General features: G+C 40.7%; 3 non-coding genes across 3 annotated transcripts; all 3 read right to left on the reverse strand.

Moving 5' to 3' along the window:
- Window positions 1–2,429: 2,429 nt before the first annotated feature.
- LOC132647338 (small nucleolar RNA SNORD109A) lies at window positions 2,430–2,494 on the reverse strand. Its single transcript, XR_009585706.1, has one exon. It is a non-coding gene; the product is annotated as a small nucleolar RNA SNORD109A (small nucleolar RNA).
- A 3,522-nt stretch (window positions 2,495–6,016) lies between these two features.
- On the reverse strand, window positions 6,017–6,081 carry LOC132647661 (small nucleolar RNA SNORD109A). Its single transcript, XR_009586007.1, has one exon. It is a non-coding gene; the product is annotated as a small nucleolar RNA SNORD109A (small nucleolar RNA).
- A 3,515-nt stretch (window positions 6,082–9,596) lies between these two features.
- On the reverse strand, window positions 9,597–9,661 carry LOC132647662 (small nucleolar RNA SNORD109A). Its single transcript, XR_009586008.1, has one exon. It is a non-coding gene; the product is annotated as a small nucleolar RNA SNORD109A (small nucleolar RNA).
- Window positions 9,662–12,556: the final 2,895 nt, after the last annotated feature.

The raw sequence follows: 12,556 nt of genomic DNA on the forward strand, positions 1-12,556 counted from the left end.
CATAGGGTATCTATTTGCTCCTACAAGAGGTCAATCCTCTGATTGAACACCATCAAGCTTCCTTTTAGTTGAGCATTAATTCCTTTATGTACAACAAAGGCATGAGCTACATTGGCTTAATGATTATTCAGGGTCTGAACTGACAGACTACAATAAGAAAGGAGAGGAGATCCTCCCCTATTAGTGGACTTGGGGAGTGGCATGCAAGCAGAGGGAGGAGGGAGGGTGGGATTGGGAGGAGAGGAGGGAGGGGCTAATGGGGGGATGCAGAATGAATAAAGTGTAATTGATGAAAAATTTAAGAAAAAAGGAAAAAAAATAATTTAATAACCTTAAATGAATTTCAAAATTGGAGGAAAACATGGAGTTAGTCAATTGGCATGGAGCACGTCTCGCCCCTGGGGGCAATGGTCTCCTGAACTTACTCAGACCTCGGACACCACCACTGCTAGTTCTAGAACTGACGCAGGATGTTCCAACGAGGGGTTAAGGCTTCTCATAATATTTCCTATAAGCCCACACCTGTTTGTCTATATCCCCCATTTTTATTCATTATTAGCCAGATAGAGTCAAGTAATTGTGGTAATGATACTTGCTTTTTTGCCCAATGCTGGAATGCTAGTAAATTTAGGTATGCCCTGGTTACTCGCATGCCTCGCTGGGTGCCTGTGCCCATTGATGCCCCTCACGCTATGACTCTCTTCAGACAGAAAAGGGATCTTGGAACTACAGCCACCATTGTTACTACCATCTCATTGACAGCTGTTGGAGCTACCACCAGGGCATTAGCCATGAGTCATACTGTACAGTATGGTCATTCTTATCTCCTGGTTTCTCAAAGTCAAAATGAACAAGTTGCACAGAGGTGAAAGTCAGTAAGCCCTATGGTATCTTTGAGATTTCAGGGTGTCATTGAAATTTGTCCTCTGTGCATGGAATTCTCTCATGTTTATCCAACAGAGTGTTCCATAATTGACTTTAGATTTCTTCCCTGCCATGCAACCTCATCTTGGAAGAGAGGGGATTCCAAAGGTGCCTTTTTGTCTATATGTATGTTACCATGTATCGATTCATGGAACTCAAGTATTCCACTTGGAAGAGAGTTGGAATCATCTACCATGCTTCAGGTTAAATCTGATGAAAAGAAGATGTTTTCTACTCACTAACTGACTAGCCCGTGGTCAAATACTCATGGGTTGCTTTTTATCGAGTATGTTGTACTACAAATCTGAGATTACATGATGTCCTTGATTGGATATTCAAGCGTCAACCATGGCTTTAGAAATTGTGTATCCAGCAAGTGTTACCAAAAGTCCTATGCTCCTGCTTCCTAAAAGTCTGTTAGTAGTAAGATATATATATGTATATATATATATATTTATATATATGTGTGTGTGTGTGTGTGTCAGTTCTGAATTAATTGTGTTCATCATGAGGATATTAAGAAGATTCAGTGTGTGGTTCTTTCTTGTTTCATTGGAGAGTTAGTGTGTCTGCTCCATTATCAGGACTGTGGGTCTACCAGCTAGCAACATGTTCTATAGACGTATCTTTCCTTTGTTTTTTAAAGGAATAGTTGTTTTCATAGATATTGGGTAACACGCAAATTTTGTTAAAAGAGATGATTTGCATCTGTGTGAGTGCAGCAATAAGAGGATGAATGTACCAAGGAGGAAAATAGAAACAAAAACAACGAATAACAGAAAGCAAAGCCCAATTGTCATTTCTCATGATGGATCAACTGAGAGGGTTTCCATGTGAGAGAGAGATAGGTAAACACAACATGCTCTGGAATATTTTGGCAGCTAAGACATACTTGATGAACACCAATAAAACTAGGGAATGTCTCAAACAGGTGCCCTGGCTTATCACCTAGCCATTATTATCTAGAATTTACCCAGGCTCCAACAGGAAAGATCATTTCAAATTTCCCTCTATATAAATTGAATGGTCCTGGAATTATTTGTTATACGTCAGCCTTTACACAACTTTGGGTAAATGGCGAGGGCAGTTATTGTCCTCCAATATTCTTGGGACTACTGGCATGATCCATAACATCCCCTCCTGACACTTTACTAAATATGTGCAAGGGTACATCGACCGAGACTAGGAATGAGCAGCACGTTCGAATTCATCAGTTCCTAGATAGTTTTTGAGTACGTCATTTGCACCTACAGTCATCTCTACCTGATATTTGTGCCTATTCCTATAGTAAAGGCTCTCTCCCTATCACTTGAAATCATTTCAATCTCTTGGAAAATAGAACGCAATGAAGAATGTATCAAACCATGTATGGGTACTGTTATGAGGCCTTTTTCGAAAAATCTCAGAATCTGATGCCAAACTGCACAGTTCTCATCCTCTCTGAAGAGGGAAGAGTGCCAGGCAGACTCTGAAATCCTCATGGGTCTCACACGGACCTCATATCTGGACCTCATATCGCATCTGTTCTAGTCAGTCAACGTCCTCAGATACCTGTTGTCATCATAGATCCAGAAAGGCCTTTGATAAACACATGAGTTTTCACCTACCAAATGAAACCCCAGAGAGCTAGACTCCTGGGCCTTGACAAGGAAGTTCAAAACTGAGCAGGAGGCATGTAGCTCATTCTATCAAAGGTGGTGGGGAAACACAGAGGACAGGATTAAAGAGCCTTTCCCCTTTGACCCCATATGAGAAAAATAGAGGTCAAAACATTGCATTCGGTGGGTGTCACTGCCCCCAAATCGGGTGCCTCTCAATGTTCCCTGAACTTCTGTACTTAACCTTTACAACAGAGATTTTGGCAAGAATAGAGAAAACATTCAAGTAAGCAAAATGACTTTGTTCCTATCTAGATAAGATTTTTTCAACATCCTAATTTGCGGTTTTGATTCTATGCTCTTCCTCTTTACCCTCCTTTAGGATTCTTCCTCCTGTTCCCTGTCTTCCATGTATGTTCCTCTCTATCTTTCAGTGCCCAGTATTGAGCCTTCCAGTTGTCCTGCAATTGTCAATGCTCTGGAGGATTTTGTGATGTATGTCACATGACCACCAGCTCGTTCCATATTTCCTTGGACACAAACTGGAACAGAGAAACCAAGCTACATTTTGATCCATATATATCACCAGGTATCCCAAAGGACATTGACAGGGACAGGAGTTGGATTCTGTGTGCCTGATTCCTGAACCTGCTCTTCTTATCACCTCTCATGTCATGTTTCTTCAAATGAACTCAAAACCACCCAGTTTCCAAGATGAAGGGAGGCATTGCATTTAATACCAAAAATATTCTTAGTTTTGTTTTGTTTTGTTTTTTCTGACAATGGAAAACTAGATTTCTGGCTCAACATAATCCATAATCATTTATAAAAAGAATAATTATGGTTCATTATCAGCTCTGTTTGGGGCTACGAAAACTTTACGGCAATTCACCTGAATTTTGGAGGGCAGATTGCAAGTTTCCATGCTACTTACAAGGACTTGAAAATACATTGGTCGCTCTCTTAGTATCCACGCCAGAGGAACAAGGATAGATGAAATTTGTGAGGGTTATTGTTCTGTGCTCTAGGGTTCTAGACTCCTAACACCCTATCATCTTCCTTTGAGTTCCAACCTGCCAGGGCAGAAATAAGAGTTTAATTCTTTGAGCTTGAATGTCGATAAGGGAAGGAGCTGGGAAAAGACTTTTCTTAGTATTTCTGGATATATTATTTAGAATTGGAAGCTTCAATGGTAGCTTCAAAAGAAAGCCAAATATGCCAATAACTTCACCCAACTGTTGGTTTTCCAAATGCACCTCAACATGCTAATGGTAATAGGTAGTATCCTTGCTTGGGTTGGGACTACCTAGCTAAGTCCCCTACAATGCAAAGGCCATAACAAGTGTTCCACCAGCAAGAGGCAAGATGAAGCCTAGGTTGTTTAGCCATAAGAGGGAAGTCAAATGATTCTCATCTCTAGAGGTACACAGTAGGTAAATATTTAGTCAGCCGAGACTGCAGCCTGCCTACAAACAAAAGACACCATGGGAAGCAGCGTCACTGCTTACCTGTCCTGCCAAAAGGGAAGCACCTCTCCAAGTTTTAACCTGCAACATAATAAGTATGAAGGTTATCAGAAAAGGAAATGCGTCTAGGCAACCTTGACTTTCTAAAGTTTCCCGACCTTCAAGTCTGCCAGCCGTTCAGTATTTCCCAGAACCAACTATTGAATTCATTTCCTCCCTTCCAATCCCCTCAGATTTTAGCCACTGTGGCAAAAATTTCTCTTCTTCTGATGGCTTCCTCAAAAGCTGTCTGTGAGAGCATCTTTGCGAGTGCCAGCAGACACAGTATGGATGCCTCTCAGTGGGCAGCAAGGAAGTTCAACAAAGCAAAGAAGAGGCACTGCCTATAGCATTGCAGTATGGTCATTCTTAACTCCTCCTCGTTTCTCAAAGTCAAAACGAACAAGTTGCACAGAGGTGAAAGTCAGTAAGCCCTATGGTATCTTTGAGATTTCAGGGTGTCATTGAAATTTATCCTCTGTGCATGGAATTCTTTCATTGTTTATCCAACAGAGTATTCCATAATTAACTTTAGATTTCTTCCATGCCATGCAACCTCATCTTGGATGAGAGGGGAATCCAAAGGTGCCTTTTTGTCTACATGTATGTTACCATGTCTCGATTCACGGAACTCAAGAGCTCTTCCACTTGGAAGAGCGTTGGAATCATCTACCATGCTTCAGGTTAAATCTGATGAAAAGAAGATGTTTTGTATGCACTAACTGACTAGCCTGTGGTCAAATACTCATGGGTTGCTTTTTAATAAAATATGTTGTACTACACATCTGAGATTACATGATGTCCTTGATTGGATATTCAAGTTTCAACCATGGTTGTAGAAATTGTGTATCCAGCAAGAGTTACCAAGAGTCCTATCCTCCTGCTTCCTAAAAGTCTGTTAGTAGTAAGATATATATATATATATATATATATATATATATATATATATATATATCTGTGTGTGTGTCAGTTCTGAATTAATTATGTTCATCATGAGGATATTAAGAAGATTCAGTGTGTAGTTCGTTCTTGTTTCATTGGAGAGTTAGCGTGTCTGCTCCATTATCAGGACTGTGGGTCTACCAGCTAGCAACATGTTCTTTAGAAATATCTTTCCTTGTTTTTTAAAGGAATAGTTGTTTTCATAGATCTTGGGTAACACGCAAATTTTGTTAGAAGAGATGATGTGCATCTGTGTGAGAGCTGCAATAAGAGGAAGAATGTACACAGGTGGAAAACAGAAACAACAACAAGAAATAACAGAAAGCAAAGCCGAATTGTCATTTCCATGATGGATCAACTGAGATGGTTTCCATGCGAGAGAGAGAGATAGGTAAACACAACATGCTCTGGAAGATTTTGGCAGCTAAGACAGAATTGAAGAACAACAATAAAACTATTGAATGTCTCAAACAGGTGCCCTGGCTTATCACCTAGCCATTATTATCTAGAATTTACCCAGCCTCCAACAGGAAAGACCATTTCAATTTTCCCTCTATCTAAATTGAATGATCCTGGAATTATTTGTTATACGTCAGCCTTTACACAACTTTGGGTAAAGGGCGAGGGCAGTCATTGTCCTCCAATATTCTTGGGACTACTGGCATGAGCCATAAAATCCGCTCCTGACACTTTACCACATATGTGCAAGGGTACATCGACCGAGACTAGGAATGAGCAGCACGTTCGAATTCATCAGTTCTTAGATATTTTTTGAGTATATCATTTGCACCTACAGTCATCTCTACCTGATATATGTGCCTACTCCTATAGTAAAGGCTGTCTCCCTATCACTTGGAATCATTTCAATCTCTTTGAAAATAGAAAGCAATGAAGAAAGTATCAAACCAAGTATGGGTACTGTTATGAGGCCTTTTTCGAAAAATCTCAGAATCTGATGCCAAACTGCACAGTTCTCATCCTTCTGAAGAGGGAAGAGTGCCAGGCAGGCTCTGAAATCCTCATGGGTCTCACGAGGTCCTCATATCTGGACCTCAGATTACATCTGCTCAAGTCAGTCAACGTCCTCAGATACCTGTTGTCATCATAGATCCAGAAAGGCCTTCGCTCAACACATGAGTTTTCACCTACCAAGTGAAACCCCAGAGAGCTAGACTCCTGGGCCTTGACAAGAAAGTTCAGAACTGTGCAGGAGGCATGTAGCTCATTCTGTCAAAGGTGGTGGGGAAACACAGTGACAGGATTGAAGAGCCTTTCCCCTCTGACACCTTATGAGAAAAATAGAGGTCAAAACATTGCATTTGGTCGGTGTCACTGGCCCCAAGTCGGGTAGCTGTGAATGTTCCCTGAAATTATGTACTTAATCTTTACAACAGAGATTTTGGTAAGAATAGAGAAAACATTCAAGTAAGCAAAATGACTTTGTTCCTATCTAGATAAGATTTTGTCAACATCCTAATTTGCGGTTTTGATTCTATGCTCTTCCTCTTAACCCTACATTAGGATTCCTCCTCCTGTTCCTTTCTTCCATGTATGTTCCTCTCCATCTTACAGTGCCCAGTATTGAGCCTTCCAGTTGTCCTGCAATTGTCAATGCTCTGGAGGATTTTGTGATGTATGTCACATGACCACCAGCTCGTTCCATATTTCCTTGGACAACAAATTGGAACACACAAGCCAAGCTACATTTTGGTCCATATACATTTCCAGGTATCCCACAGGACATTGACAGGGACAGGAGTTGGTTTCTGTGTTCCTGATTCCTGAACCTTCTCTTCTTATCACCTCTCATGTCATGTTTCTTCAAATGAACTCAAATCCACCCAGTTTCCAAGATGAAGGAAGGCATTGCATTTAATACCAAAAATATTCTTCGTTTTGTTTTGTTTTGTTTTGATTTTTCCGACAATGGAAAACTAGATTTCTGGCTCAACATAATCCATAATCATTTATAAAAAGAATAATTATGGTTCATTGTCAGCTCTGTTTGGGGCTGCGAAAACTTTATGGCAATTCACCTGAATTTTAGAGGGCAAGATTGCAAGTTTCCATGCTACTTACAAGGACGTGAAAACGCATGGGTTGCTCTCTTAGTATCCACGCCAGAGGATCAAGGATAGATGAAATTTGTGAGGATTATTGTTCTGTGCTCTAGGGGTCTAGACTCCTAACACCCTATCATCTTCCTTTGGGTTCCACACCTGTCAGGGCAGAAAGAAGAGTTTAATTCTTTGAGCTTGAATGTCCATAAGGGAAGGAGCTGGGAGAAGGCTTTTCTTAGTACTTCTGGATATATTATTTAGAATTGGAAGCTTCAAGGGTAGCTACAAAAGAAAGTCACATAGTCCAATAACTTCACCCAACTAATGGTTTTCCAAATGCACATCAACATACTAATGGTATTAGGTAGTATCCTTGTCACTTGCTTGGGTTGGGACTACCTAGCTAAGTCCCCTACAATGCCAGGGCCATAACAAGTGTTCCACCAGCAAGAGGCAAGATGAAGCCTAGGTTGTTTAGCCATAAGAGGGACGTCAAATGATTCTCATCTCTAGAGGTACACAGTAGGTAAATATTTAGTCAGCCGAGACTGCAGCCTGCCTACAAACAAAAGACACCATGGGAAGCAGCGTCACTGCTTACCTGTCCTGCCAGAAGGGAAGCACCTCTCCAAGTTTTAGCCTGCAACATAATAAGTATGAAGGTTATCAGAAAAGGAAATGCGTCTAGGCAACCTTGACTTTCTAAAGTGTCCCGACCTTCAAGTCTGCCAGCCGTTCAGTATTTCCCAGAACCAACTATTGAATTCATTTCCTCCCTTCCAATCCCCTCAGATTTTAGCCACTGTGGCAAAAATTTTCTTCTTCTGATGGCTTCCTCAAAAGCTGTCTGTGAGAGCATCTTTGCCAGTGCCAGCAGACACAGTGTGGACGCCTCTCAGTGGGCAGCAAGGAAGTTCAACAAAGCAAAGAAGAGGCACTGCCTATAGCATTGCAGTATGGTCATTCTTAACTCCTCCTCGTTTCTCAAAGTAAAAACGAACAAGTAGCACAGAGGTGAAAGTCAATAAGCCCTATGGTATCTTTGAGATTTCAGGGTGTCATTGAAATTTATACTCTGTGCATGGAATTCTTTCCTTGTTTATCCAACAGAGTATTCCATAATTAACTTTAGATTTCTTCCATGCCATGCAACCTCATCTTGGAAGAGAGGGGAATCCAAAGGTGCCTTTTTGTCTACATGTATGTTACCATGTCTCGATTCTTGGAACTCAAGTCTTCCACTTGGAAGAGCGTTGGAATCATCTACCATGCTTCAGGTTAAATCTGATGAAAAGAAGATGTTTTGTACGCACTAACTGACTATCCTGTTGTCAAATACTCATGGGTTGCTTTTTAATAGAGTATGTTGTACTACACATCTGAGATTACATGATGTCCTTGATTGGATATTCAAGTTTCAACCATGGTTGTAGAAATTGTGTATCCAGCAAGAGTTACCAAGAGTCCTATCCTCCTGCTTCCTAAATGTCTGTTAGTAGTAAGATATATATATATATATATATATCTGTGTGTGTATGTGTGTGTAAGTTCTGAATTAATTATGTTCATCATGAGGATATTAAGAAGATTCAGTGTGTGGTTCGTTCTTGTTTCATTGGAGAGTTAGCGTGTCTGCTCCATTATCAGGACTGTGGGTCTACCAGCTAGCAACATGTTCTTTAGAAATATCTTTCCTTGTTTTTTAAAGGAATAGTTGTTTTCATAGATCTTGGGTAACACGCAAATTTTGTTAGAAGAGATGATGTGCATCTGTGTGAGAGCTGCACTAAGAGGAAGAATGTACGCAGGTGGAAAACAGAAACAACAACAAGAAAAAACAGAAAGCAAAGCCCAATTGTCATTTCCATGATGGATCAACTGAGATGGTTTCCATGCGAGAGAGAGAGATAGGTAAACACAACATGCTCTGGAAGATTTTGGCAGCTAAGACAGAATTGAAGAACACCAATAAAACTAGGGAATGTCTCAAACAGGTGCCCTGGCTTATCACCTAGGCATTATTATCTAGAATTTACCCAGCCTCCAACAGGAAAGACCATTTCAATTTTCCCTCTATCTAAATTGAATGATCCTGGAATTATTTGTTATACGTCAGCCTTTACACAACTTTGGGTAAAGGGCGAGGGCAGTCATTGTCCTCCAATATTCTTGGGACTACTGGCATGAGCCATAAAATCCGCTCCTGACACTTTACCACATATGTGCAAGGGTACATCGACCGAGACTAGGAATGAGCACCACGTTCGAATTCATCAGTTCTTAGATATTTTTTGAGTATATCATTTGCACCTACAGTCATCTCTACCTGATATATGTGCCTACTCCTATAGTAAAGGCTGTCTCCCTATCACTTGGAATCATTTCAATCTCTTTGAAAATAGAAAGCAATGAAGAAAGTATCAAACCAAGTATGGGTACTGTTACGAGGCCTTTTTCGAAAAATCTCAGAATCTGATGCCAAACTGCACAGTTCTCATCCTCTTTGAAGAGGAAGAGTGCCAGGCAGGCTCTGAAATCCTCATGGGTCTCACGAGGTCCTCATATCTGGACCTCAGATTACATCTGCTCAAGTCAGTCAACGTCCTCAGATACCTGTTGTCATCATAGATCCAGAAAGGCCTTCGCTCAACACATGAGTTTTCACCTACCAAGTGAAACCCCAGAGAGCTAGACTCCTGGGCCTTGACAAGGAAGTTCAAAACTGTGCAGGAGGCATGTAGCTCATTCTGTCAAAGGTGGTGGGGAAACACAGTGACAGGATTGAAGAGCCTTTCCCCTCTGACACCATATGAGAAAAATAGAGGTCAAAACATTGCATTTGGTGGGTGTCACTGGCCCCAAGTCGGGTAGCTGTGAATGTTCCCTGAAATTATGTACTTAATCTTTACAACAGAGATTTTGGTAAGAATAGAGAAAACATTCAAGTAAGCAAAATGACTTTGTTCCTATCTAGATAAGATTTTGTCAACATCCTAATTTGCGGTTTTGATTCTATGCTCTTCCTCTTAACCCTACTTTAGGATTCCTCCTCCTGTTCCTTTCTTCCATGTATGTTCCTCTCCATCTTACAGTGCCCAGTATTGAGCCTTACAGTTGTCCTGCAATTGTCAATGCTCTGGAGGATTTTGTGATGTATGTCACATGACCACCAGCTCGTTCCATATTTCCTTGGACAACAAATTGGAACACACAAGCCAAGCTACATTTTGGTCCATATACATTTCCAGGTATCCCACAGGACATTGACAGGGACAGGAGTTGGGTTCTGTGTTCCTGGTTCCTGAACCTTCTCTTCTTATCACCTCTCATGTCATGTTTCTTCAAATGAACTCAAATCCACCCAGTTTCCAAGATGAAGGAAGGCATTGCATTTAATACCAAAAATATTCTTCGTTTTGTTTTGTTTTGATTTGATTTTTTTCCGACAATGGACAACTAGATTTCTGGCTCAACATAATCCATAATCATTTATAAAAAGAATAATTATGGTTCATTGTCAGCTCTGTTTGGGGCTGCGAAAACTTTATGGCAATTCACCTGAATTTTAGAGGGCAAGATTGCAAGTTTCCATGCTACTTACAAGGACGTGAAAACGCATGGGTTGCTCTCTTAGTATCCACGCCAGAGGATCAAGGATAGATGAAATTTGTGAGGGTTATTGTTTTGTGCTCTAGGGGTCTAGACTCCTAACACCCTATCATCTTCCTTTGGGTTCCACACCTGTCAGGGCAGAAAGAAGAGTTTAATTCTTTGAGCTTGAATGTCCATAAGGGAAGGAGCTGGGAGAAGGCTTTTCTTAGTACTTCTGGATATATTATTTAGAATTGGAAGCTTCAAGGGTAGCTACAAAAGAAAGTCACATAGTCCAATAACTTCACCCAACTAATGGTTTTCCAAATGCACATCAACATACTAATGGTATTAGGTAGTATCCTTGTCACTTGCTTGGGTTGGGACTACCTAGCTAAGTCCCCTACAATGCCAGGGCCATAACAAGTGTTCCACCAGCAAGAGGCAAGATGAAGCCTAGGTTGTTTAGCCATAAGAGGGACGTCAAATGATTCTCATCTCTAGAGGTACACAGTAGGTAAATATTTAGTCAGCCGAGACTGCAGCCTGCCTACAAACAAAAGACACCATGGGAAGCAGCGTCACTGCTTACCTGTCCTGCCAGAAGGGAAGCACCTCTCCAAGTTTTAGCCTGCAACATAATAAGTATGAAGGTTATCAGAAAAGGAAATGCGTCTAGGCAACCTTGACTTTCTAAAGTGTCCCGACCTTCAAGTCTGCCAGCCGTTCAGTATTTCCCAGAACCAACTATTGAATTCATTTCCTCCCTTCCAATCCCCTCAGATTTTAGCCACTGTGGCAAAAATTTTCTTCTTCTGATGGCTTCCTCAAAAGCTGTCTGTGAGAGCATCTTTGCCAGTTCCAGCAGACACAGTGTGGACGCCTCTCAGTGGGCAGCAAGGAAGTTCAACAAAGCAAAGAAGAGGCACTGCCTATAGCATTGCAGTATGGTCATTCTTAACTCCTCCTCGTTTCTCAAAGTAAAAACGAACAAGTAGCACAGAGGTGAAAGTCAGTAAGCCCTATGGTATCTTTGAGATTTCAGGGTGTCATTGAAATTTATGCTCTGTGCATGGAATTCTTTCCTTGTTTATCCAACAGAGTATTCCATAATTAACTTTAGATTTCTTCCATGCCATGCAACCTCATCTTGGAAGAGAGGGGAATCCAAAGGTGCCTTTTTGTCTACATGTATGTTACCATGTCTCGATTCTTGGAACTCAAGTCTTCCACTTGGAAGAGCGTTGGAATCATCTACCATGCTTCAGGTTAAATCTGATGAAAAGAAGATGTTTTGTACGCACTAACTGACTAGCCTGTTGTCAAATACTCATGGGTTGCTTTTTAATAGAGTATGTTGTACTACACATCTGAGATTACATGATGTCCTTGATTGGATATTCAAGTTTCAACCATGGTTGTAGAAATTGTGTATCCAGCAAGAGTTACCAAGAGTCCTATCCTCCTGCTTCCTAAATGTCTGTTAGTAGTAAGATATATATATATATATATATATATATATATATATATATATATATATATATATCTGTGTGTGTATGTGTGTGTCAGTTCTGAATTAATTATGTTCATCATGAGGATATTAAGAAGATTCAGTGTGTGGTTCGTTCTTGTTTCATTGGAGAGTTAGCGTGTCTGCTCCATTATCAGGACTGTGGGTCTACCAGCTAGCAACATGTTCTTTAGAAATATCTTTCCTTGTTTTTTAAAGGAATAGTTGTTTTCATACATCTTGGGTAACACGCAAATTTTGTTAGAAGAGATGATGTGCATCTGTGTGAGAGCTGCACTAAGAGGAAGAATGTACGCAGGTGGAAAACAGAAACAACAACAAGAAATAACAGAAAGCAAAGCCCAATTGTCATTTCCATGATGGATCACCTGAGATGGTTTCCATGCGAGAGAGAGAGATAGGTAA

This window comes from Meriones unguiculatus, chromosome 14 (genome assembly GCF_030254825.1).
Source record: "Meriones unguiculatus strain TT.TT164.6M chromosome 14, Bangor_MerUng_6.1, whole genome shotgun sequence".
Classification (NCBI taxonomy): domain Eukaryota; kingdom Metazoa; phylum Chordata; class Mammalia; order Rodentia; family Muridae; genus Meriones; species Meriones unguiculatus.